This window comes from Macaca nemestrina, chromosome 14 (genome assembly GCF_043159975.1).
Source record: "Macaca nemestrina isolate mMacNem1 chromosome 14, mMacNem.hap1, whole genome shotgun sequence".
NCBI lineage: Eukaryota > Metazoa > Chordata > Mammalia > Primates > Cercopithecidae > Macaca > Macaca nemestrina.
Genome location: NC_092138.1, coordinates 43,370,873 through 43,395,191, shown reverse-complemented (window position 1 = coordinate 43,395,191; position 24,319 = coordinate 43,370,873). Strand labels below are relative to the sequence as shown.

The window sequence follows — 24,319 nt, the reverse complement described above, 5'->3', positions numbered from 1 at the left end:
ATTTTGAGTCTAATGAAATGTCTAGTTACAGTTGGACCCATTCATAGTAAGGATTCAATGTCAAGGGACATAAGGTAATAAAAGCCATTTATGACAAACCCACAGCCAACATTATACTGAATAGGGAAAAGTTGAAAGCATTCCCCCTGAGAAATGGAACAAGACAAGGATGCCCACTTTCACTGCTTCTATTCAACATAGTACTAGAAATCCTAGCCAGAACAATCAGGTAAGAGAAAGAAATCAAGGGCATCCAAGTCAGAAAAGAGGAAGTCAAACTGTCACTGTTTGCTGTTGATATGATCATATACTTAGAGAACCCTAAAGACTCATCCAAAAAGCTCCTGGAACTAGTAAATGAGTTCAGCAAAGTTTCAGGACACAAAATTAATGTACACAAATAAGTACCTCTGCTATACACCAACAGCAACCAAGCTGAAAATCAAACTAAGAACCCAATCACTTTTATAATAGCTGCAAAAACAAAAATTTAGGAATATATCTAAAATATACCTAACCAAGGAGGTGAAAGACCTCTACAAGGAAAACTACAAAACACTGCTGAAAGAAATCACAGACGACACAAACAAATGGAAACACATCCCATGCTCATGGACAGGTAGAATCAATATTGTGAAATGGCCATACTGCCAAAAGCAATCTACAAATTCAATGCAATTCCCATCAAAATACCACTCTCATTCTTCAAAGAACTGGGGAAACAATCCTAAAATTTATATGGAACCAAAAAAGAGACTGCATAGCCAAAGTAAGACTAAACAAAAAGTAAAAATCTGGGGCATCACATTACCTGACTTTAAACTATCAGATCAACAAAACAGCATGGTACTGGTATAAAAATATGCACATAGACCAACGGAACAGAATAGAGAACGCAGAAATAAAACCAAATACTCACAGCCAACTGATCTTTGATAAAGCAAACAAAAACATAAAGTGGGGCAAAGACAACCTATTCAACAAATGGTGCTGGGATCATTGGCAAGCCACATGTAGAAGAATGAAACTGGATCCTCATCTCTCACCTTACACAAAGATCAATTCAAGATAGATCAAAGACTTAAATCTAAGACCTGAAACCATAAAAATTCCAGAAGATAACATGGGAAAAACTCTTCCAGACATTGGCTTAGGCAAAGACTTCATGACCAAGAACCCAAAAGCAAATGCAACAAAAACAAAGATAAATAGATGAGACTTAATTAAACTAAAAGGCTTCTGCTTAGCAGAAGAAATAATTAGCAGAGTTAACAGACAACCCACAAAGTGGGAGAAAATCTTCACAATCTATATATCTGACAAAGGACTAATATCCAGAATCCATAAATAACTCAAACAAATCAGCAAGAAAAAAACAACAATCCCATCAAGAAGTGGGCTAAGGATATGAATAGAAAATTCTCAAAAGAATATATACAAATAACCAAAAGCACATGGAAAAATGCTCAACATCACTAATTATCAGGGAAATGCAAATCAAAACCAAAATGTGATACCACATTTCTTACTCCTGCAAGAATAGCCATAATCCAAAAAATTTAAAAATGTAGATATTGCCATGGATGTGGTGAAAAGGAAACATTTTTACACTGTTGGTGGGAATGTAAACTAGTACAACCACTATGGAAGACAGTGTGAATAGTCCTTAAAGAACAAAAGTAGATGTGAATATTCCTCTAAAAACTGAAAATAGATCTACCATTATGATCCAGCAATCCCACTACTGGGTATCTACCGAGAGGAAAAAGAAGTCATTTTACAAAAATAAAATACTTGCACACATGTTAATAACAGCACAATTTGCAATTGCAAAAATATGGGACCAGCCCAAATGCCCATCAATCAACGAGTAAAGAAAATTATATATATATACACACACACACGCACACACACACATACATACACACACACACCATGGAATACTACTCAGACATAAAAAGGAACTAAATAATCGCATTTACAGCAACCTGGGTTGAATTGGAGACTATTATTCTAAGTGAATTAACTCACGAATGGAAAACCAAACAGTTCTCACTCATAAGTGGGAGCTAAGCTATGAGGACGCAAAGGCATAAGAATGATACAATGGACTTTGGGGACTCGGGGGAAAGCACGGGAGCAGGGTGAGGGATAAAAGACTACACACTGGGTATAGTGTACACTGCATGGGTGCATCAAAGACTCAGGAAACACCACTAAAGAACTTAGTCAACCACCACCTGTTCCCCCAAAACCTATTGAAATAAAAACTAAATTTTAAAAAAAGGATTCAATGTTAGGACTTTGTATTAATCTAATTCTTGATTCTGTTTTAGGTACCTACCATTAGTTTATCTTTGTATTTCCCAGCTACCTCTGTCATATGCTAATTTGTTGTATTTATGTGTCATATAACCTTCCCTAAATCTTTCTTTTGAATTAAAGTAGGATATGAATAAATACCTATAAAACATTTATAAATTAAATGTATTCAATTATTCAATGTTGAGCTAGGAACCATTACAGATCAGATCTGAATACAATATGTTGCCCTAAATTCCTTCAGCTTGAAGAAGTTCAAAATCAATAGAAGTTAAGATAGATAAAATATGAGAAATGAGGGAGAGGGTTGTGTCAAAGCTCATTCGACTGTTTGGATGGAGCCACTCTGAATTAGGGAAAAGAGGAAGAAGGCCAGATTTGTTAAGGCATTGCCAACACAATTCTAATGTAAATAATAATTATTATAACTGACAATCATATAGCCTTGTGTGGCTTACAAAGCAGTAACACAAATAGTTATAATAATGAACATTTATATAGTGATCTAAAGTTAATAAATATTAATTTGTTTCTTACAACAAGCCTGTGAATTGGCAGGAGTCAATATAATTTTATTCCCATTTTGCAGATGAGAAACCCAAGTTTCAGAGAGGCTAAAGGACTTTGAAGAATCATTTGAAGGACATTTTAGGTGTAGAAGTTCTGATATGCTGTGCTGTGGCCCATCACCTATTATACTCCTTCTTCTAGTATTGGAAACACATCAGAGCTACAGTGAGGAGTACGGGGTAATACAGTTCTCTGGCTTTGTGAAATAAGTAGACAACCAGTCAGCATGAAAGTCAGCAGTATTACCAAAAGTCTTCCACATTACTTAAAATTGTACTACCTTGTGATTATTTCCTGTGAAATGCTTGTTAACAGTCACCCCCAGCTCTAGCTCCAGCTCTAGCTTCCTGGGTTTCTTCGTTGTAACATGGCTCCATCCAGGAGAAGGGGGACACCCCTGAATGTTTAGCCAGATCCTTAATTTTAAAAGCATCTTAGGCACAAGTTATTTTTGTTTTGTTTTGTTCTTGAGACAGGCTCTCACTGTCACCCAGGCTGGAGTGCAGTAGCACGATCTTGGCTCACTACAGCCTCGACCTCCCAAGGCTCAAGCGATTCTCCTGCCTCTGCCCCCCAAGTAGCTGAGACTACAGGTGCATGCCACCATAACTAGCTAATTTTTTCATATTTTTGGTAGAGACAAGGTCTTGCCATGCTGCCCAGTCTGGTCTCAAACTCCTGAGCTCTAGCAATCCTCCCACCTTGGCCTCCCAAAGTACTGAGATTACAGGCGTGACCCACCGCCCCCAGCCAGATGAAGTATTAAAATGACATTTCTGACACAATTTACATATGTTTGAAAGACGTAAAAGCAGCATGTGATAGGTATTAATTAAATATTGATTTATTAACACACAAGTCTCATAGAGAATAGAAATTCACGGATGAACAAGCCTTGGAAATATTGTCAGACTTCTGGTTAGTTACCATGAGCAACTTATAACTTACATCATGCTTGTGTTCAAATAGAAAGGGGTAACTTTCAGTTCGATCTGGTGTACCTCACAGTAGATAACTAGAGAAGAGGAGATAGAACTCAGAGAAAAGACAGGGTTGGGCTGGGCATGGTGGCTGATGACCTAGCACATTGGGAGGTCGAAGTGAGGGGATTACCTGAGATCAGGAGTTTGAGACCAGCCTGGCCAACATGGTGAAACCCTGTCTCTAGTAAAAACAAACAAAAAACAAACAAAAGAATGAAAATTAGCCAGGTGTGGTGGCGCATGCCTGTAATCCCAACTACTTGGGAGGCTGAGGCAGGAAAATCACTTGAACCCAGTGGTGGAGGTTGCAGTGACCTGAGATCTTGCCACTGCACTCCAGCCTGGGTGACAGAGTAAGACTGTGTCTCAAAAAAATAAAAGGAAAAGACAGGGTTGAGTCAAAAAACATGACATAATAACACTGGCAGTGTACAGTCAGTTTCTGGGAATGAATTTCCTGATTTTTCTATCTTATTCACATAGCTGGCCCAAATGCTGACTGTGAACCCTGAAAAGCCTAACTGGACATCTGTCATAAACTCCAAGTACACAGACATTCTTATATAAGATCATGGTTATTGCAAGATGACTGGTACAATTAAAGCACTTCTGTAATTCTATGTGGGAACCTGCTGTGTCTAGTATTGTAAGACAGGTTTTAGACTCCAGATTTGAGAAGTAGATGACTAAGAAATACTGGCAAGTGCTAATTCCTGTCCCTGGATAAAAAAAGACCAAAAAGGCCCCAGATAAAATATGATGCTGGCTTATTTTTCAGACAGATTTTCTGGAAATTTGTGATCTCCACCAATCTTTAAAAAAAAAAGAAGAAGAAGTAATGTCCATTTCTGGATCCTTGGGCCAGGCTCCCTTAATCAGTTCTGTATTTTTCTTACCACCCAGATACTAAAACATTTGGCATACGTGGGATCATAGTGCTTCAGAGCTGGAAGGGAAGCTCTCCCACCCTGGTTTTATCTGTAGGCTGGATAAAGGTTTGGGATTTAGCAATAGGCTTTGCTAACTCAGCTTGTGAAAATCGCATCCTTTATCAACTCCCCAGATGGTTTAGATCATTAAAAACACAACAAAACAAAACAAAAGCCCTTCAGAGTGTACACTGTGAAGATATTCTCTAATTTCCAAGAAAAATAAATATATGTCGAATTTCTCACAGATTTCTCACACTCTCTCAGTATACAGCCAGAATTGTTGTGGTGAATGGAGAACTTAAAACCATCGTTTCTGAAACTGCAAACCCTTGTGCTGAATACTGAACTTCCAACAGCCCCTTTGCCTTTCCAGCTTGTCCATCAGTCCCCAATTCCAAGTCAGTATTTATCTATTGGAGCTTAGCTTAAACTGAAAAGTGGATGTCTTTATTCAATGAATTTGGGGCAACTGGCTCTCAATAAGCAACAAAAACAAAAAGCCTATTTCAAGTCAGAGAGACCTCAAGAAACTATCCCACCATCTGCTGGGGAGAGAGAAATGAGCCTGTGGGCCAATAGCTCTTTATTGAATAGAAGAAATAGTATTGTCATCTAAATTTTCTGCAACACTCTTTGGATCAAAATATTATAATCACAGCAAATAGATGCAGCAAATAAATGTGGCCACATTTAATGGATACTCAAAGGGCCAAACCACTGCTCAGTTTGGATCATTTACTGTCATTTGGAAGTAAAACTGGGGGGCCGAGGGGGCTGGGGCTGGAGGGAGAAAGGGAGACCTTACGTTAAGCTGGCATGCACCAGTGGATAAATGGCTGGCATTTGCAGAGCTGCATTGCAGGGGAGCTTTTAGCAGTTTGCCACTGCCAGCTGATGTCTCTGTGAACATCAGTGCCAAGAAGCCAAAAATGAAAGCAGGTGCAGGGGCAGAGGAACTGAATGTTGAGGGCGAAGGGGAGGGGTATTCAGCAACAGAACTTCTGTTGTTAAAAATTGGTTGCCTTCATTAAAACCTAAACAATGCCTCACTTTAACTCTGCATAACATTTTTAGCCCTGCTAGAGTCCTGCACACACACTTAAGACAAGCCTCTTACATTTATGCACTAGACTAAGAGACTCTTTTTTGTTTGTCTCTCTCCAAAGCTGTGGATTGTCTGCTAGACGGCTGAACTCCGATTAGAGCAGCTTTCCTTCCGAAGCCAGGAGCATCTGCTTCTGAAAGTGCCCCTTTGCTCCCGTCTCTCCCAGAGTGCCCCCTCTTCACAAAGTCCCACTTCGACACAACCAGGGCCTGGGAACAGGGAATATTCCTGAACTCGGCATGTCTTCGCCAAGCAATGTCGCCAGTTCAGCTCTCTGAAATGCTGCTTTCCGATGAGAAAACAGACGGGACTCACTATCGCCGGCAATTTACATTTCCCTCAAAAGCTCTATGTTCCTGCAACATTGTTCCCCGAGCCCACCATAAGTGACAGCAGGAAAAATACAATAGGAGTAAGCAAAGAATAAAGGTAAAGGTTCAAGACCAACAGAGAGAAGGAACTAAGGCTTGCCACGGGGCACATTCAAAATGAAGAATAAAACAGAAAGACATCTGCCCCTCTGCTGCCCAGCGCGGCTGAGCCATTTCCAGCACTGACTTCATCAGTGACCATCCCAAACTGGAGAATGTGAAAGTCATCTTTCATAGAGATAGAAAAAAATACCGATCACACACAGCCTTCTCCCAACTGTGATAGAGGGAGAACAAACCCCAATGAGAGGAAACTGCAGGCAGTCTGTGTGCTTGGTTGAAAATACACTTTGCTTTGTGTTTTCTAATGGACATTACTGCAATAAGGGAAATAGAAAGCATGTTTGTTTTTACAGGCTTTTAGAAAATACAGAAATGACAAAGTTCATCTACAAGCCAGATGCTCGGTATAAACCAGAAAGAGCTCAATCTACTAAAACTAGGATGCCACAACTTTGGGGTCAACGATTGTAATTATAATTTAGCATGGATATGTATGGTGACTGTTGGAAATAGTAGTGGGAATTAGGGTTTTTTTTTTTTTTCTATGGCCTTACACTTGGGAATAGTTTATAGTCAATCTCCGTATCTTCTACCACAAAGTATTACTGTTTTATCCATAGTTAGTTTGGTTATAATGAACTTTTAAAACCCAGAAGAAAGTTTAAAAACTCAGACCAGAAACACAAACAGGATCAGATGCCAAAAGCATAAGTGGACAGAAATGAACTTAGTTCATAAAGCAAGTAAAGTCTAGGTTTTAGTCTGAATGAAATATTGAGTTTGGACAAGAGGATACTGCAAAGCTGAGAAATCTGAGAGAAATGGAATGCTCTAATAGGAAAAAACAAAAAAACTGGCCAAGGCTAGGAGAAGGCATTCCAAAAAAAGAAGCAGAGATGGCTAATAATATAAAACAACATTCAGTCTCAGTATTAAAAGAACAAAAATGTAAAAGTAAAAGAATGCTCACCTACAAAATGCAGATTTGAAAAACATTCTCAATATTGTTAAGGATTTGAGAGAAATGAACTCAAATCTTAAAGGGAAATTTTAAAGTATACAAAAAAACCTTAAACATTATGACTCATAGAAAGTTATCCTGGCCAAATACTAAAACAAGTAATATATTTATGTACAAAAGAGTTCATTGTGGTGATATTTAAATATTAAAAATAGAAATATCATAATTATTAAAGAAAATGGTAATTATGGTATATACATAAATCATGTTTTAGAAAAATATTCACTGACATGGGAAAGGGCTTGTAACATGCTTGCTTAGTGAAAAAAATAGGTTGTAAAATAGACAGTTTATACAGGATGATCTTAATTATGTGTCAAACATCTACGCTAAAATGTTAACAGCAGTTACTTTAAGCCCTAGGATTACAGGTGATTTTTTCTTAATTTTTCCCCTTTATTCTTTATTTTTTCAAAATTTTCAAAATGAAACTTTATGTATTTTGAAATTGTATTATAGAGTAGTATATTAAAAAGTACACACATAAAAATATATCTCCACAAACTTAAGAAACATCCCTGTAACCAGCATCCACATCGAGAAACAGAACATCACTAGTTCCCAGATCATTCCTGCCCCTTCCAGTTCTCTTATCTCTCTTACAAGATAAACTCTATCCCGACTTGTAACACCACAGATGAGCTTTGCCTTTTGTGTACTTTAAATGAAGGAATCATACAGCATATAATCTTTTGTGCTTTTTAGATTCAATATTGAAAATATATTAGTTAAGCTAGGGACTGGAATGTAGTTAAGACATTCACGCAAGGCAATTTGTTGTTTGGAGGCTTCTCCTAATGACTCCAGGCCCCATTCCTGTCCACCTGCTGGGTGTGTACTCTGAATCCAGTATTCAGATGTTCCAAATGTTCCCTGAACTCTAATAGCATGCGTATCATCCATTAGGAAATGAATCCTCACCTGATAACCTATTATTTGCTGTTGCATCAAACTTTTAATTATCTCCTCCATGTTTAATTTGCCATGTCTTGTTTGTATCTGACTAAGAGTCACTAGATACCCATAATGTGCCAGGTATACTATCTCTATGTGGTAATAATATTATCCCCACTTTATAGGTCAGAGAAAGTAAACTTGGAGAAGGTCAGCTATTTCCTGTAGGTCTTAAAGTTCGAATTTGATAGAACCCCAGTCCGCAGCCAGTGTCTTAGACAAGGCATCAAATGGTCCTCCATGGTACCCAATTTCCTCATTGTCCATAGTTGATCATTACTAGAAGGTTCTAGAGAGTAAAAAGCATGAGTTTACCTTTCTTTGGATTTCCCCTCTAGCCCAGGGTTTAGAACTTAATAGAGTAAGTAGGGTGATTGTTTAGTTAATTGCTCTAATACCACATCACTCTTAATCTTTTTCTTTGAGGAAACAGTATTACACTGCTCTATATTGTTGGCCACCACAGAGGCCTGTGATTCTGATTCTAATCACCTCTAAAGAAAATGGGTTTAATACCTAGCCATGACCAGAGTATAGCTATTGCATTTGATGTGAAGAATGGATTATTTTTTAAACATTGTTTTTATGGCAAAATTGTGTGATGTAATAATTCTACAATAAATGAAAATAGTGGTCAGAACATACCAATCAAAAGAAAAATTAAATTAAAAATAAGATAAATATTATAGTATAATGTTTGAAAAATAATAACTTCATTCTCTTTTAGAACATGAACTTGCGGAGGAAAAAGATAAAAATTTGGCCAGGCGCAGTGGCTTACATCTGTAATCCCAGCACTTTGGGAGGCCGAGGTGGGTGGATCACCTGAGGTCGGGAGTTCGAGACCAGCCTGACCACCATGGAGAAACTCCATCTCTACTAAAAATACAAAATTAGCCGGGCATGATGGCACATGCCTGTAATCCCAGCTACTTGGGAGGCTAAGGCAGGAGAATCGCTTGAATCCAGGCGGTGGAGGTTGCAGTGAGCAGAGATCGTGCCATTGCATTCCAGCCTGGGCAACAAGAGCGAAATTCTGTCTAAAAAAAAAATATATATATATATATATATATAAATTTATACTTGTGTATTGTTCTGCTGTAGTCATGGATAATAATCATGGTTTTTGTTCTAAAACTTTAAATTGTGCAAATATGTTGATGACTTTGTCAAAATTGATCATCATTTGTTCATGTTCAATAGATAGAATCAGCAAATTTGTCAATCTATTTTGGTGCATAATTGATCCAACAACATATTTTATTTAATTTTAATATCAAAGTCTGTGGCAGGGAAGTTAAAAGAACTCCATTGCAAGGCTAGAAAACACTGATGACCATGAATGTAATTATATTATGATTTTAGCAAGATTTACAATGTGCTGTTTCAAATAATCAGTTTCCTGGAATATAATACTCTTTAGGAGAAAAACAGGTCAAAAGTTCTGTCTTATGCACTCTCCATAATTCAAGTTAGGGTACTATTGGATTCTCAGTGTTTGGACACTAAAGTTAACACAGTTCTCTCAGGCTCCAGCTAAAGAATCCATTACTCAAAAGCTTCCCTGAATCCCTACTAGGTAAATCTTACCATTAAATACTGTATAACCATATGTCTCTACCGAAGAGGAATGGACGTAGATGTAATGTTACATCTATGTGGATAGTTTAATTAATAAGTGTCTCTCCTCCATTCTCTAAGCTCTAAAAAGTCAGTCATGTAATTTTGTGCTCAATATTGTACCACTCCAGTGCCCAACATAGTGCCAGGTGCATAGGGGTTTAATAAATATTCAGTGAATGAATAAGAGTATCCATTTAGCTTAATTTGTATTAGTGAGAATGTAGAGATAGCCTAAAAGCCCAACCTCAAGCAAAGGGTTCAATAAATTGTAGCAAGCAAATACCATGAAATACTCTATAGTCATAGAAAAAAGAAGGTAGTAGCTTGGTAGGTACTGATATAGAAAGATGTAATGGCATGGTGTGTAAAAACTATTAAGTTACATAACATTATACATTAAGTATCTCTTATCTGAAATGAAGACAAGTTTTATAATTTGGATTGTTTCACATTTGGGTATCTTATCACCTCAGCATCCCTAATCCAAACATCCAAAGTTTAAAATGCTTCAGTGAGCATTTCCTTTGACCACCATGTTGGCACTCAAACAGTTTCAGATTTTGGACTTTCAGATAAGAGATATTCAACCTGTACATACAGAAAACTTTATTTTCAAAAATTTGTGTATATGTGTCTGTTTGCACATGAGTGGACTTGTAGAGTTATTCAGCTGCTCTTAGTATTTTCTTATTCTCTTTCTGGTTATCTGATAATGTACCTTGCTATATGACATTACAGGGAGAAAATGATCTGGAATTTTCTTCCCTTGGGCATGGTAATCAGTGTATAACTCAAAAAAGTGCTAATCCATCCCTAGAAGATATTGGAAATGTGAAGTTTAATTACCATGTTGCTTAATCTAAAGGATCTTAATCTGGGGATGCTAATGACCAAATTTGCTCCTGCAAATAACAATCTGTATTCAATGGAAGAAAATTAGGCTACCCTAAATAAAAGACACAGAAAAGCCAGGAGACTGAAGAAGAGGAAAACTTCTATACAATAATTCTAAAATGACTTAAAATAGTGGTCAGAGCATACCTGTAGAAAGAAAAATAAAATTAAAAATAAAACAAATATTATAGTACAAAATTTAAAAAGCAAAATCTTGATTCTCTTTTTGAATCAACACTTAGGATTCAAGTATGCTTGAACTTCATCGGATTTCCCACTTACGTGAGCCAATAAATTGTACAAGCTAGTCTGAAATTAGTTTCTGTACATAGCAAACAAGTGATTCTAAACCAAAGGAACTGATATAGTTTGGATATTTGCCCCCTCCAAATCTCTTGTTGAAATCTGATCCTCCATGTTGAATGTGGGGCCTAATGGGAGGTGGTTGGATCATGGGAGTTGATCCTTCATGAATAGCTTGGTCCGGTCCCCACTGCAATGAATGAATTCTTGCTCTGTTCACATGACAGCTGGTTGTTTAAAAGAGACTGGCATTTCCTTTCTCTCTTTTTCTTCCTCTCTCACCCTGTGACATTCCAGCTCCCTTTCCCCTTCTGGCATGATTGAAAGCTTCCTAAGGTCCTCACCAGAAGCAGACGCTGGTGCCATGATTCTTGTAAAGCCTGCAGAACTCTGAGCCAAATAAACCTCGTCTTTATAAATTACCCAGTCTCAGGTATTCCTTTATAGCAATGCAAACAGACTGAGATAGTAACACATGTATGTTTCAATGTATGGATATGAGCATAGGAAAAGACTGGAAACATGCTTGCCAAACTAACAGGCAGTAATCACTAGCAAGTGGCAGATAGTTACTACCACTTACATATATGCCCTTGTAGATTGTTGTGATGATTTTTATGACACACATGCACTAGTTATACAATTTCAAAAGGTAATAAATAAAACTGGGATCAGTGAGAGGTTTTTTTACATAAAATAAGCTCATTTTAAAATCACAGTTGCAAGATGTAAATATACAAGAAATATAAGAATTCAGTATATATTCACAGGGAAGAGTTAGAAACAATGCATGGAGATGGCATGGAGGCAAATTTCAAATCAACTTGAGAGATCAGTTGTTCGCCATCCCGTGTTTAAATACCCTTGCAGCATTGTTTATATTGGCAAAAACGTTGATGTCAACTTAATGACTTATAAAAGAAAACTGTATAAAATGTGATATATCTATACAATGTAATAAAATACAGCTGTGAAAATGAGTGAGCTAGAACTAGCTTTATCCACATTGATAAATCTCACAAATGTATTGCTGAATAGTAAGAGCAAGTGGCAAAAGAAAACACGACATGTTATACCATTTGTATGAAGTTAAGAAACACATAACACAGTATTATGCATTGCTTGTATTTATTTATTTAACAAACTTATTAATAGATCCGTAGGAAGGGTGAATACCAAGTTTAAGTAGGGGTTAATCTTCAGGGAAAAAAAGAGAAGTAGGGCCAGAGAGAGACAGGGACTTGAATTATATTAGTTAATACTTTGTTTCTTATAGTGAGTGGTAGGGACATGGGTACTAATTATATACTGTAGTCCCCCCTTTCACTTTCTGTGGTTTCAGTTACTTGTGGTCAACCATGGTCTGATAATATTAAATGGAAAATTACAGAAATAAACAATTCATAAGATTTACACTGTGTGCTGTTCTGAGTAGCATGATGAAATACGTCACAGACCTGCCTGTCATGTGAATCATCTCTTTGTCCCTATGCACCCTATACGCTACCTGCCCATTAGTCACTTAGTAGCCGTCTTGGTTATCAGCTCACAAAAACATAGTATTATATATAGAGAGTTCAGTACTATCAACGATTTCAAGCATTCACAGACGGTCTTGGAACTTATCCCCTACAGACAAGAAAAACTACTACAATGCTTTTACCTTTCTGTATGTATAAAATATGTCATAATAATATAAATGATAATAAATTACTTAGCAGTTACTATGGGCCAGACACTATGCTAAGGATTTTCCATGTATTATTTCCTCCTCACAAAAGCCCTATCACATTGTTGTTAATCTAATTTTACAAATAAGCAAATCAAAGCATAAGGAAATTAGGTAACAGGACAAAGATTGTATCTAGTAAGTAAGGAGCAGAGCTGGGCTTTAAGGCTAATAGTTTATCCAACATGTAGTAGACAACAATCTGTGTACTATTAATCATTTACAGACATACATACATATAGATAGATATATAAGTGTGTACGAAAAGGGTTGTCTTGCAAGATAATATCTTTCTTTTTCATGTAATAGATTATCTGGTCAAGTAATGAGCTCCTCAGCTTTGAAAATGTAGGTAGATGACCAACTCACTGATTACTATGGGTGGCATTACATGGTGGTTTCTAGGTCAGGATACATAAACTGAAATTTCCTTCCAACCCCAAATCTCTGAATTTTTAATATCAGGACTAGTTTGCTTGAGGTGAGCAGGGAAGATGTGGGATGAAGGCTTCTACCTTAGGCATATTGAATTTGAGGTAAAAGTATGTCTAGCAAACAGAGATGATGAGATTTACTTTGTGTTACAGTATGAATCTATTAGCATAATAGTTCAAATATAAGAATAGATGAGATTATCCAAGATATATGCAGAAAAGAGAAAAAGACAGACCCACGTCTGGTGCAAAGAGGAAGAGAAGACTATTTTTGTCTGTCTTTCTTGCTCTACACACACATGCATGTGTACATACACATTCACATACCCAGATGCATTTTGTTCTAGTTAATATCAACAGTTCTCTTTCTCCTTTTCATATATCCAAAAGCAATGCTCACATATGTGTCAAGGGATGAAGAAATTACCCCTTTGATATAGGTGTCAACTACACTGTTTCCATCTCACCGTGCCTATCTACCCCTCCAATCTATTTGCATTAAAATGTGAAGAATTAAAACACACACACACATACATACACCTCTTCCACTTTTTCTAATTCCACCTGCACTCTAAAGAAATAACTATTTTACAACAGCAAACACCCCACATTTCAGTCTCTATATTTGTCAACTGAATCAGCATATTGAATGCCGAAATAATCATTTTTAGAGTTAAAAGGTCCTTTGAACAATTTATAAAACTTTTCTCACTATTTGCACTAAGCTTTAAAACCATTTCATTTTTCAGTGAAGCTAATTTTAAGGAAATAGAGAAAAATATCTTTCTAAAATGCTCATTTATTTTTGTATATTCACAGATTAACATGCTAAATAGAAGGAGGAATTTGTCTTTTCCTGAGCTCAGGCAAGTCTGATCAGCCCATGTGCAAAAGAGTATTTCTCAACAAATGGATTGCAATGATTATCTTAAAGTATTAACATCATCATACACAAGTGGAAATGTTATTTTCATCAGATTCTGTTAGGATTTTGCTGTAGTTTTTATTTAGTTAGAAATCAGTTGTTCCATCTTGTCTGGGGTATTGCAAAAGTGGGGTGATTGAAAAAGAGAGCAGATAAAGACTGACAGGAGAGAAGGAAAGCTAATATTTATTGAGCCTACCAGGTGCTTTACATTATGGCAGGCTGTACACATTTAATCCTCTCGACAACTGTCTTCTTAGTTTTTATTATCCCATTTTTTAGATTGTAACTGAGTTTCAGAGACACTCAGTAAATTATCTTAAAGTCATATAGGGTATAAACTTAGGTATAGTCTCGGATCCAAAGTTCACAATTTTTCATTTACACCAGTATGTACAAATACAACATATTAGAGTGTGTTTATTCTGCAGAGATTAATCAGTTCCTCCACCTGTTACTCAGTATCTTCAACTGTATCTTCAATCGAGTTAAAACTACTACCTAGTTGTTAGTAGAGTTTTAATACTTGGTTCATACCTAACAGAAATAAAGAAATTTGTGGTCATAGCTTTACTATTATTCTTTGCATATGCCTCCTTGTTAAAATGCTTAATACCTGGAATTGCTGTACTGTTCATTTTCAAAATGCAAATTTACATTATTTAGTAAATATGATTCTAATTTGGTTTTACATAAGTCATTTTCTATTTGTGCCAAATAAAATTCCATTCACACTTTTTGCTGACTCATGGTTTGTAAGAATCACACGGAAATCATATTCTTAGTGGTGACCTTCTTCAAATGGAAATACAAAAGTCTGTTAGGGACTAAGTCTTATTTCCTACGATGAGGGCACAACCCTCATGACCTACTTCCCAAAAGCCCCTTCACCTAATACCATCACCTTGGAGGTTAGGATTTCAACATGAGTTCGTAAGGAACATAAACTTTCAGACTGTAAGTACTGTGTGCCAATTTAGACTTGAAAAGACTGACTCTTCCTCCTTTTATCCAGGAGCAAGGGAAGCTATTTCCCCAGCTTGCAAAAGTTATGTCTCCTCCCCATGCATTATGTGTCAGAGACATTTCCCTTTCAGATCTGGGTTTCTCCTAGAAAGATCCTTTCACTCAGGACACTTGTCATTCTTTGTGGAAAAATTCTGACTTTCCCTGTTAGCTGGAAATGTTAGTTAAGTCAAATGGAGTGGTAGACAGAGAAGGGAACAAGCTCTTCCTATCTCTCTTGTTCTTTGTTCACTGTCCAGCTCACCCCTGCAGAATTAGGTCTGGACAAGACATGAACCGGCACCAGAGCAAGGGACAGAACAGTCAATGGGCACAACATCAAGCAGCCACAGGGTATGTACAAGTGAGCACAAAGAATCAAATAATCAGACAAGAGATATAAAACAGAGAGGAAGGACCATCCACTTGTTATTTGACTCTGTCCCTTTGTCTATAGTATTTATTTGTATTTAAGACCAGAATCAAATCACTAATTCCCCATCAGACTTTTGTTGGTAGCAGTTCTGACTCTTCCAACTTCATAGTACCTGATGTAGTTCCAACCGCCATAGTACCTTTAGGGTAATCTACATCACCCTAAATAGATCAGTGACTGTTTTCTAGCAGTCTATCTGGTGTCCCTAAAGGCAAATCAGATGTGAAGGGTCTTGAATCTAATGCTAAAGAAATTTACCTTGGCCAGGTATGGTGGCTCACACCTGTAATCCCAGAACCTTCAGAGGCCAAGGCAGGCGGATCACTTGAGGTCAGGAATTTGAGACCAGCCTGGCCAACATGGCGAAACCCTGTCTCTACTAAAAATACAAAAATTAATCAAGCATGGCGGTGGGCGCCTGTAATCCCAGCTACTAAGGAGGCTGATGGAGGAGAATCGCTTGAACCCGGGAGGCAGAGGTTGCAGTGAGCCAAGATCATGCCATTTCACTGCAGTCTGGGTGACAGAGTGAGACTCTGTCTCAAAAAAAAAATATTTTTTTTTAAAGAAATTGGCCTTATTCATTGAGGGTATAAATATTTATAAATCAGAATTGCTATTGAGTATTACTCTTTAATGTCACTAAAGAAAAATACAATTGACAGCAAGATTGGAAGAAATTTAAATACCTGGATATACAATATATTCACTCAGGATAAATGAAGTCTTAAAATTCATTCTTGCTTAATCTGTTAAGCAAGGTAGTTTTACTTCCCCAACCTAAATAGAACCCAATGTGACCACTTTCCTAGCATCAAAAATTGTCCAAACTGTTCACTTTGGCAGTACTTCAAGCTTGAGGACAGCAGAGCCACTTCAGCCTGTTTCTATACTTAAGTGCCAAGAAACCTTTAATTAGCTACTTATTCTAATTACTCTAAATAGAAACTTATCTGTTCATGTGTCCTTCTCAACCAAAGGACTCAAAGTCCTTGTACCACACCCTTTGAGAGACCTTCTCTTTCAGCTCGTGTATTACTTCTGTGGCTAGAACAGAAAAATAAGGAAAAATACAAGAAGCCACAAGTCTGGCTCATGCATAACCCCACATCATCAGTGCCCCATTTATACTGAAATGATTTGTTCAACAATCTAAACCAGACTCTCCTTTTTACAATTTGAATTCGGTCAACTTTTTTTTTTTAAAAAAAAAAGAGGTCAAAAGCACTTCTAAAAGCCAATCTGAACAGGACAGAGTAAGTTTTAAAAACAATTGCACAGTGACTTCCTCAGACTGGTATATGCTATTTAATATGTAAGAAAATTAGAAAAAGTTCTAAGGGGCCTTGAAGGAAGTGGGAGGAATAGGGTGAAAAATAAACCAATAAACAAGACAGCACAACTGTCAGCTGCCTAGGGCTAAGCTATGTTCTCTTCCTGCTGGCTGTGGATCAATACACTAAGTAAAGCAGAAGAATGCCACGCCTTTGGAGACAAGCTGGTAGGAAAGAATATGTCCCTTTATTCACAACATGAAATAGATCTGAAATTATGTGTATTTCATGGGATTTGGAGTATGATTTAAAACCCATAAGCATAAACCCTTAAGAAGTCTAAAACATGAGTAAGATTAACCCTGAAAGAAATGTCAAATTTACTATTAATAATAAAAGTACACTATTCATACATTTGCTGTAAATTGAATGGATGAGGAAAAATGGTAATAGGTCAGCAAAAGTACATTTCAAAATCACTGATTTAGGAAAGGCTTATTAAATAAAATTGTGGATGATAGGACTTATATCATCAGTCTTTTAATTTTGTACATTTTGAACATCATCCAAAAATACTAACCCACTGTTGAAATTCTATGAACGGGAGAGAAAAGAAATATTCTACCCGCTGTAATCTTCCAACCCATAGCATTCACATCCTGCTGTAAATGTATCAGTACTAAATCACATTCTTTTTTTGGTTTTGCTTTTAAATCCTTTTGCAGTTTACTGTTTGGCAACATCATGTTTCTAACAGTTCTTTTCCACTTTACGTTCTGATTTACATGAACAATACCAAAAATGAAGACAGAAATGGAAAATTTGAAGCATATATTCAATTAGAAACCACAAAACTTGGATTTTAAAAAATGCTGTTTTATGTGTTTGGTGTGTTACGTTGGTAAGTTACAAGAATTGTTGCCTATTGAGAAGCTGGAAAATTGATTAAAATTAATTATTTGTACATTCATTTTCATCCTATACCCTCTGCAGACTTTTATCAAAACTGAACAATAATAGTACCATAGCATTCTATATATGGAGGTATGCCTACGTTTTCAAGTTCTTGTATTTTTAACGTCATATCACCATCAGCTAATTATTACAATTTTGATGACAGATATTCTTATTAAATCATCTTTTCAATGTACTGAGGATTCTTTCTTAAAAGCTAATAAAAAATCTCCAATCTTTCACATTCTTCTATAAAGCAGTAAGAAGTGGAAGCATGAGTCCTCCCACAAAGAAAATGATTAAGCACTTGTGTAATGACTATCTGCCCTTGACTTCACCAAAGTAGCAAGTGTTCCTGTCTCCTGTTTGTTGGGGGAGAAGATGAGTTTGTGTTGTATCATTCAATTGTTCTCCTAATTACAACTAACTATTCACATCAACACATTTATGTTAATCAAGTATGATAGCAGTCAGCACTGTCTTATTCTCTACAAACTCCTTTGATTGTATAGTTTGATTATTTGTACCTTAATTTCCAATAGCAAGTCCTTTTAATTGTATTGAGGTTGCGTTTGTGAAAACTTTTTAACTTGTTCTTTTCATTGAAATTGATTTTTCGTATATGAAAATAGTTTTGGGGGGATTCAAATTAATACTTGATTTTTTTATGTTACTGTAAAAAGGATTCCTCCAAAGCACATCGCCAAAAAAACTAAACACATTGGCTGCACTGTGGCATTAATTAAAATTTTTCAGTAGGTAAGCCCTAATGACATAAGAAATTACATAAGAAAAACAAGGGGGAGTATAGGTGTGGAGAGAGCTATTGTATAAGCAAATAGGAAGACTGCTAACAATGTGAGAGAACACAAACAGGATGTATAAATTGCAAAACCAATGCCAAAGTTTTCTGGTAGCCAACATACATAGAATTAGAATGATCATTTCACCTGGTGAGATTCCAAAAGGAAATAAGTAATGGTATTCAGAATTGTTTCTTTAATGAAAGAGGTAACTGAAATCAAAAAGTTACATAACTCTTTGCTGAACATAAACAACTGCCTGAAGGTAGCTTGTACAAATATAGAATACTTTTATTTAGGCTTTGAGAGTATAAGCTCAAATTCTCTTGAATAGTCCCTTAAGTACGATTCTCGATTTCCCAATAACTTTTAATGAGTTAAGCTTAATTGTGAAGCAGGATGAAGAGAATATTGTAGGTAAAAATAACATACTATGCATATTTAAACATCACGCATTGTGCTTTATTATCTACATATTTCCCATATTGTCAGTTTCCTAGCTCTTTTCATTGTCAGATTTATAAATGATCAATTTGAGACTTCAATTTGTTTAATTTCATGCATGTCAGGAAGTAGAAATAGTATGCAATAGATAAAACATAACTGAAGTTATTTTTAAATGAAATTATCTGAGCAGCCTGAGTCCGCTTGTAATCTGAAAGGAGGGGTGAAATGGATATAATCTTAGGGTTTTTCAGATAACAAACTCCATAATGCATTCTTACTCATGATTCTATTCAACATTAGAGAAAACACGAGTAGTATCAAAGAGCTACCTTCAGACATCACTTTAAAATTGAGCCCCAGATACTTGGGTATGAAAAATGACCAAACTTTAATGTCCTTTGCCAAAGCCTAGGTGACAAACTTAATGGAAACAATAAGCTCATCTTACCAAGAAATACTAATGGTAAAGCCAGAGAGCAAGCAGCTGACATTAACTTCTTATTGTGAGCTAGATCCCATGTGGCACTCTGGATATACAAAGACGAACTGCGCAGTCACTTAATAGCTCAGTGAAGGAGATAAAGGAGTAAATACAAATCTCAGCACAGTCATGATAAACACTATGATAAATACTATGAAAGAAATAAGCATAGAATGCAATGAAATTACATAAGAGGGGAATTGTCATAGGCTGAGAAGCTTTCATAGAATAGAAGACATTGATTAAATCTTAAAGTAGGTGCCACCAGATAGAAAACAATTTGTACTAAATTTCTTAAAGAAAATTTTCTCTTTTTTATTTTCTTTGTCATTGTCTTGAGTTCTTTGGTCTTTGTCTTTCAAATGAACTTTAACATCACCTTGTCAAGCTCTATATAAACATACTCAGAATTGGGACTGTGAATTTATCTTTAACACGCAAGTCTTTCCATTCATAAAACAGTGTATCAATTTATATTAGCCTTCCTTAGGTCCTTACACATAAATTTTTCCATGCAGAAAGACTTGTACACATTTTATTATATTTGTTGCTCTTTTGAATGGAATATTTTAACTACATTTAAAATTTGTTAAAATGAGTCATAGTGTATTATACATTATCTTTTATGTTAATCTTATTTCCAGAAACTATGTAAAAATTTTGAAACTAATTGTAATAGCTTGTTAGACTGTCTCAGACATTATATAGAAATAATCCTATCACCTTTATTTTGTTTTTATCATTCCTTTATAATCATTGTGAATATTTATTTGTTCTGATTTTTATTTTACTGATATAGCCAGGCCCTCTGAAACAATGTTGAATACAAGCCGTTATGGTGAGCATACTTGTCTACTGTACTTCAAAGAGAATGTTGCGAATCTTTCTCCATTAAGTATAATATTTACAGCTTATTTTTCCTATGACATGAATGGATGTCAAATTTTTGTCATACTCATTTTCTAATTTTTTACTGTAAACATACCCAGAGATGTACAGATATATAGCATTTAAAAAAAAATAAAGCAAGCACCTATGTAAATACCAAGCAGGTTAAACAAAATATAACTATGACAGTATTTTTAAAGCCCCTGAATTTTCTTCTCCAATCATAATATCTTCACTAATCAAAAACTATAAAGCATCTAGCAAAAACTGGGAAAATAATCTTTGCTGTTGGGGTCTGGCAACAATTTCTTAGACATGACAACCAAGCACAGTTATAGAAGGAAAAGTAAATAAATTTAATTAAGAATTTCTGCTGTTTGAAAAATACTTGTAAGAGAACAGAATAAAGAAGCCACAAAGTGGGCGAAAACATTTGCAGATCATATATCTAATAAAAGACTTGTATGTAGAATATATAAGGAACTCTCAAAACTCACTAACAAGAAAAGAAATTGGCAGGCAAAACATATGAACAGACATTTAACCAAAAAAGATACGTATGGCAAATAAGTACATGAAAAGATTAGGAAAGTTAGCCATTAGGAAAATGCAAACTAAAGCCACAATGAGCTACCACTACCCATCTATTTGGATAGATAAAATTTTGAAAATACTTACCATACCAACTGCTGGCAAGGACGTAGAGCAACTGGATCTTTCACACATTGCTGTGGGAATGCAACATAATAGACACTTTGAGAAACAAATTGACAGTTTCTTATAAAGTTAAAAATATAGTTATCATACAAACCAGAAATCCCTCTCCCAGGTATTTACTCAAGTGAAATGAGAACTTGTGTTCACAGAAAAACTGTATGTGAATGCTCATAGTGGTTTTGTTATCATTCAAAACTGGAAACAGTCCAAATGTTTGAACTAGGTACTGGTTAAACAAATTCTGGTATATCTATACAGCAGAATAATGCCAGGATAAAAAGAAATGAAGACCAAATGCACAAAATGGCATAGGTGAATCTCAAGTGCTTTATGCAAGTGAAGGAAGTCAGACTCAAAGACTCCATCCTGTATGATTCCATTTGTATGACATTGTGAAAAAGCCAAAATTATATGGACATAAAACAGATCAGTGATTGCCATGGCTAGTGAAAACAAGCTGAATAAATAGGGACTGCACCATGGCACATTTGGCAGAGGGGAAGAGTGATGGACTTGTTCTGTGACGAACAAGTCACAATGGACTTGATTGTGACGGTGGTTAGAGGTCTGTAGCTATTTGTCAACACCCACAGAACACAGCACAGTTTTTTGAAAGGATAAATTTTACTATATCTATTTTACATCACAATAAAATTAAAAGAGCCAACTTTAATTTTAAAAGATTATATATAGTAAACTTCATTGTGGTAAATGTTTATATGATGTATCATTTTCCTTATATTTATAGAGCACTTCTTTGAAGCAGGACTTGTTTTTTCGTTTTTTCTTCTTTACATTCTTACAATCTTTATTTTTTAAGTGGTGTGTTTAGCTACTTTAACTTAATGTACTTACTAATCTAGTTTAGCTTAAATTTACCTTTTAGTTATTTTTCATTTGGTCTGTGTCTCTATTTTTTATTCTTTCCTTCTTACATTATGTTGGATTAATCAGATATTTTTAACTTAGTTCTCCTCCTATATTTGTATATATATTTTATATATTTTCAGTTATTATCCTACAATTTACAGTATGTATCCCTACATTCTATACTCTATCTTAAATATTCCAAGGAATTTACAACTAACATTTCCATTTCCCCTCTCCCATCCTTTGTGGTATTGGTGACATACATTTTGCTCCTACATACGTGACAATCCTTATAAAATATTTTAGTTGTTGTTTTAAGTAGCCAACATTCATTTATATTTACCCACATGTTTTTCTGCCCATTGTTTTTCTTTCTTCCCTGAAGTTCTATGTTATTTGGGATTATTTTTCTTCACCCTTAAGAATATACTTTAGCATTTTGGGGGATACAGGTCTGCTAGCAATCTAATCTCTCAATTTTTATTTGTCTCAAAGCATCTTTATTTTAATCTTTTATTTTTGAAAGATATTTTTGCTGCATGTAGAATTCCAGGTAAGAAGATTTCTTATTGATACTAGCACACTAATTTTTATTAAATATCTGGTTTTCCTATTTTCTATTGGAAGTCAATTCAGGCTTACTGTTGTTCCTTTGAGGATAACATGTCCCTTTTTTCTGACTGCCTTTAAGATATTTCTCTTTGACTTTGAGTTGAGCAATTTGAATATGACGTGCCCAAGTGTGGTATTCTCTGTCTGGGGTTCCCAAAGATTTTTGAATCTTGGTTGATGCCTTTCATCTGTATGGAAAACTTTTAGTCATTACTTCTTGATACATTGTTTTTGCTCCACTTTCTCTTTCTCATTGTTTAATATTTCTTTTTCAAACGTATATCTTTTTACTGCTCACCATATGTTTCTTATTCCCTGTTCTTTTTCATTCATGTGTGTGTTCTTTAGCTTGACTCTTTTTTAATTGAACTACCTTCCTGTTTAATCTTGTTTTCTGCTGTGCCCAATAAACTGCCAAAGCCATCTAATTGATACAGAAGGGAAGTGCTGGAAAGGGAAGGGTGTGGTCCCTTTAAATAATAGGGAAGAAGGGAAGAGCCGGGTAGAGAAGGGCATGGTCCCTGGCTAGGGCCTCACCCCTGGGCCGGTGCTCATGGACCTAGGTGAGGACAGGTATTTTTGTTTTCCTGCCCAAATGTTGCATTTCCCAAGACCACTATGGCCTGCCACACCCTCATTCCTGTGCCTATAAAAACCTCAAGATCCAGCAGGCAGACACACAAGCTGCTGGATGTCGAGAGAAGGTCGAGGGGAGCACACTAGCCAAAGAGCACAGGACAGACACCACCATGCTGGCAGGCCATTGATGGGGGAATGAGGCAGAGTTTGACTGGAGCAGTCAGAGGAGAGCCCAGGCTGCCAAGCAGCCTGACTCCGGGGATAAACCATCTCTCCTTTCTGACTTCCCCATCTGCTGGGAGCTACTTCCACTCGATAAAACCTTGCACTCATTCTCCAAGCCCACCTGTGATCTGATTCTTCCAGTACACCAAGGCAAGAACCCTGGGATACAGAAAGCCCTCTGTCCTTGCGATAAAGCAAGAGTCTAATTGATCTAGTTAGCACAAGGGGCCTACAGACAGCAAAACTAAAAGAGCACACGCCCACTGGGGCTTCAGGAACTGTAAACATTCACCTCTAGATGCTTTCGTGGGGTCAGAACCCCATAACCTGCCCATCTGTATGACCCCTAGAGGTTTGAGTAGCTGGGCAGTGAAGAAGCAAGCCACTCCCCTTGTCACACCCTGCAAGGGGGGACAAGGGAACTTTCCCATTTCACAATGAGTTCTAAATGTAGGAGACTGTATTTTTCAATTCCAGACTATCCTTTTACATTCTTAAATATTCCAAATAACAATTTGAGCAACACAGACAAAAATAGAGGATTTTCTGTGTGTCGTTTTCAGCTTTCCTATTTTCTCAAAAATACTAATTGCAATTATTTTAAAATCTGTCTGATAAGCTTCAATAATACATTACCTTTGGCTCTGCCTTTGAATCTAGTTTTTCCTCTTCATCTTCGTTCACTTAATCTTCTTCTTAGCATATGTTTACATTTTTGTTTAGTTGCTGAATATTGTGAATGAAGAATTGTAGAGGGTTTTTCTGCGGACATCTTCCACCAAAAAGAACTTTTTTATGA

The 24,319-nt window shown here is 36.2% G+C and overlaps 1 long non-coding RNA gene across 5 annotated transcripts in view; it reads right to left on the bottom strand.

The window, feature by feature from the left end:
- The window catches only part of LOC139358136 (uncharacterized), a 270,341-nt gene extending 248,626 nt beyond the window's left edge, over positions 1-21,715 (bottom strand). The window contains exons 1-2 of one of the 5 annotated variants that reach the window (XR_011612580.1): positions 21,329-21,709; positions 21,196-21,245 (exon numbers count right to left, since the gene is read on the bottom strand). This is a non-coding gene — a long non-coding RNA (uncharacterized lncRNA). Of the gene's footprint in view, positions 1-21,195 lie in introns of all 5 variants that reach the window. The other 4 variants (XR_011612576.1, XR_011612577.1, XR_011612578.1 and 1 more) reach the window with 4 other exon arrangements.
- Positions 21,716-24,319: the final 2,604 nt, after the last annotated feature.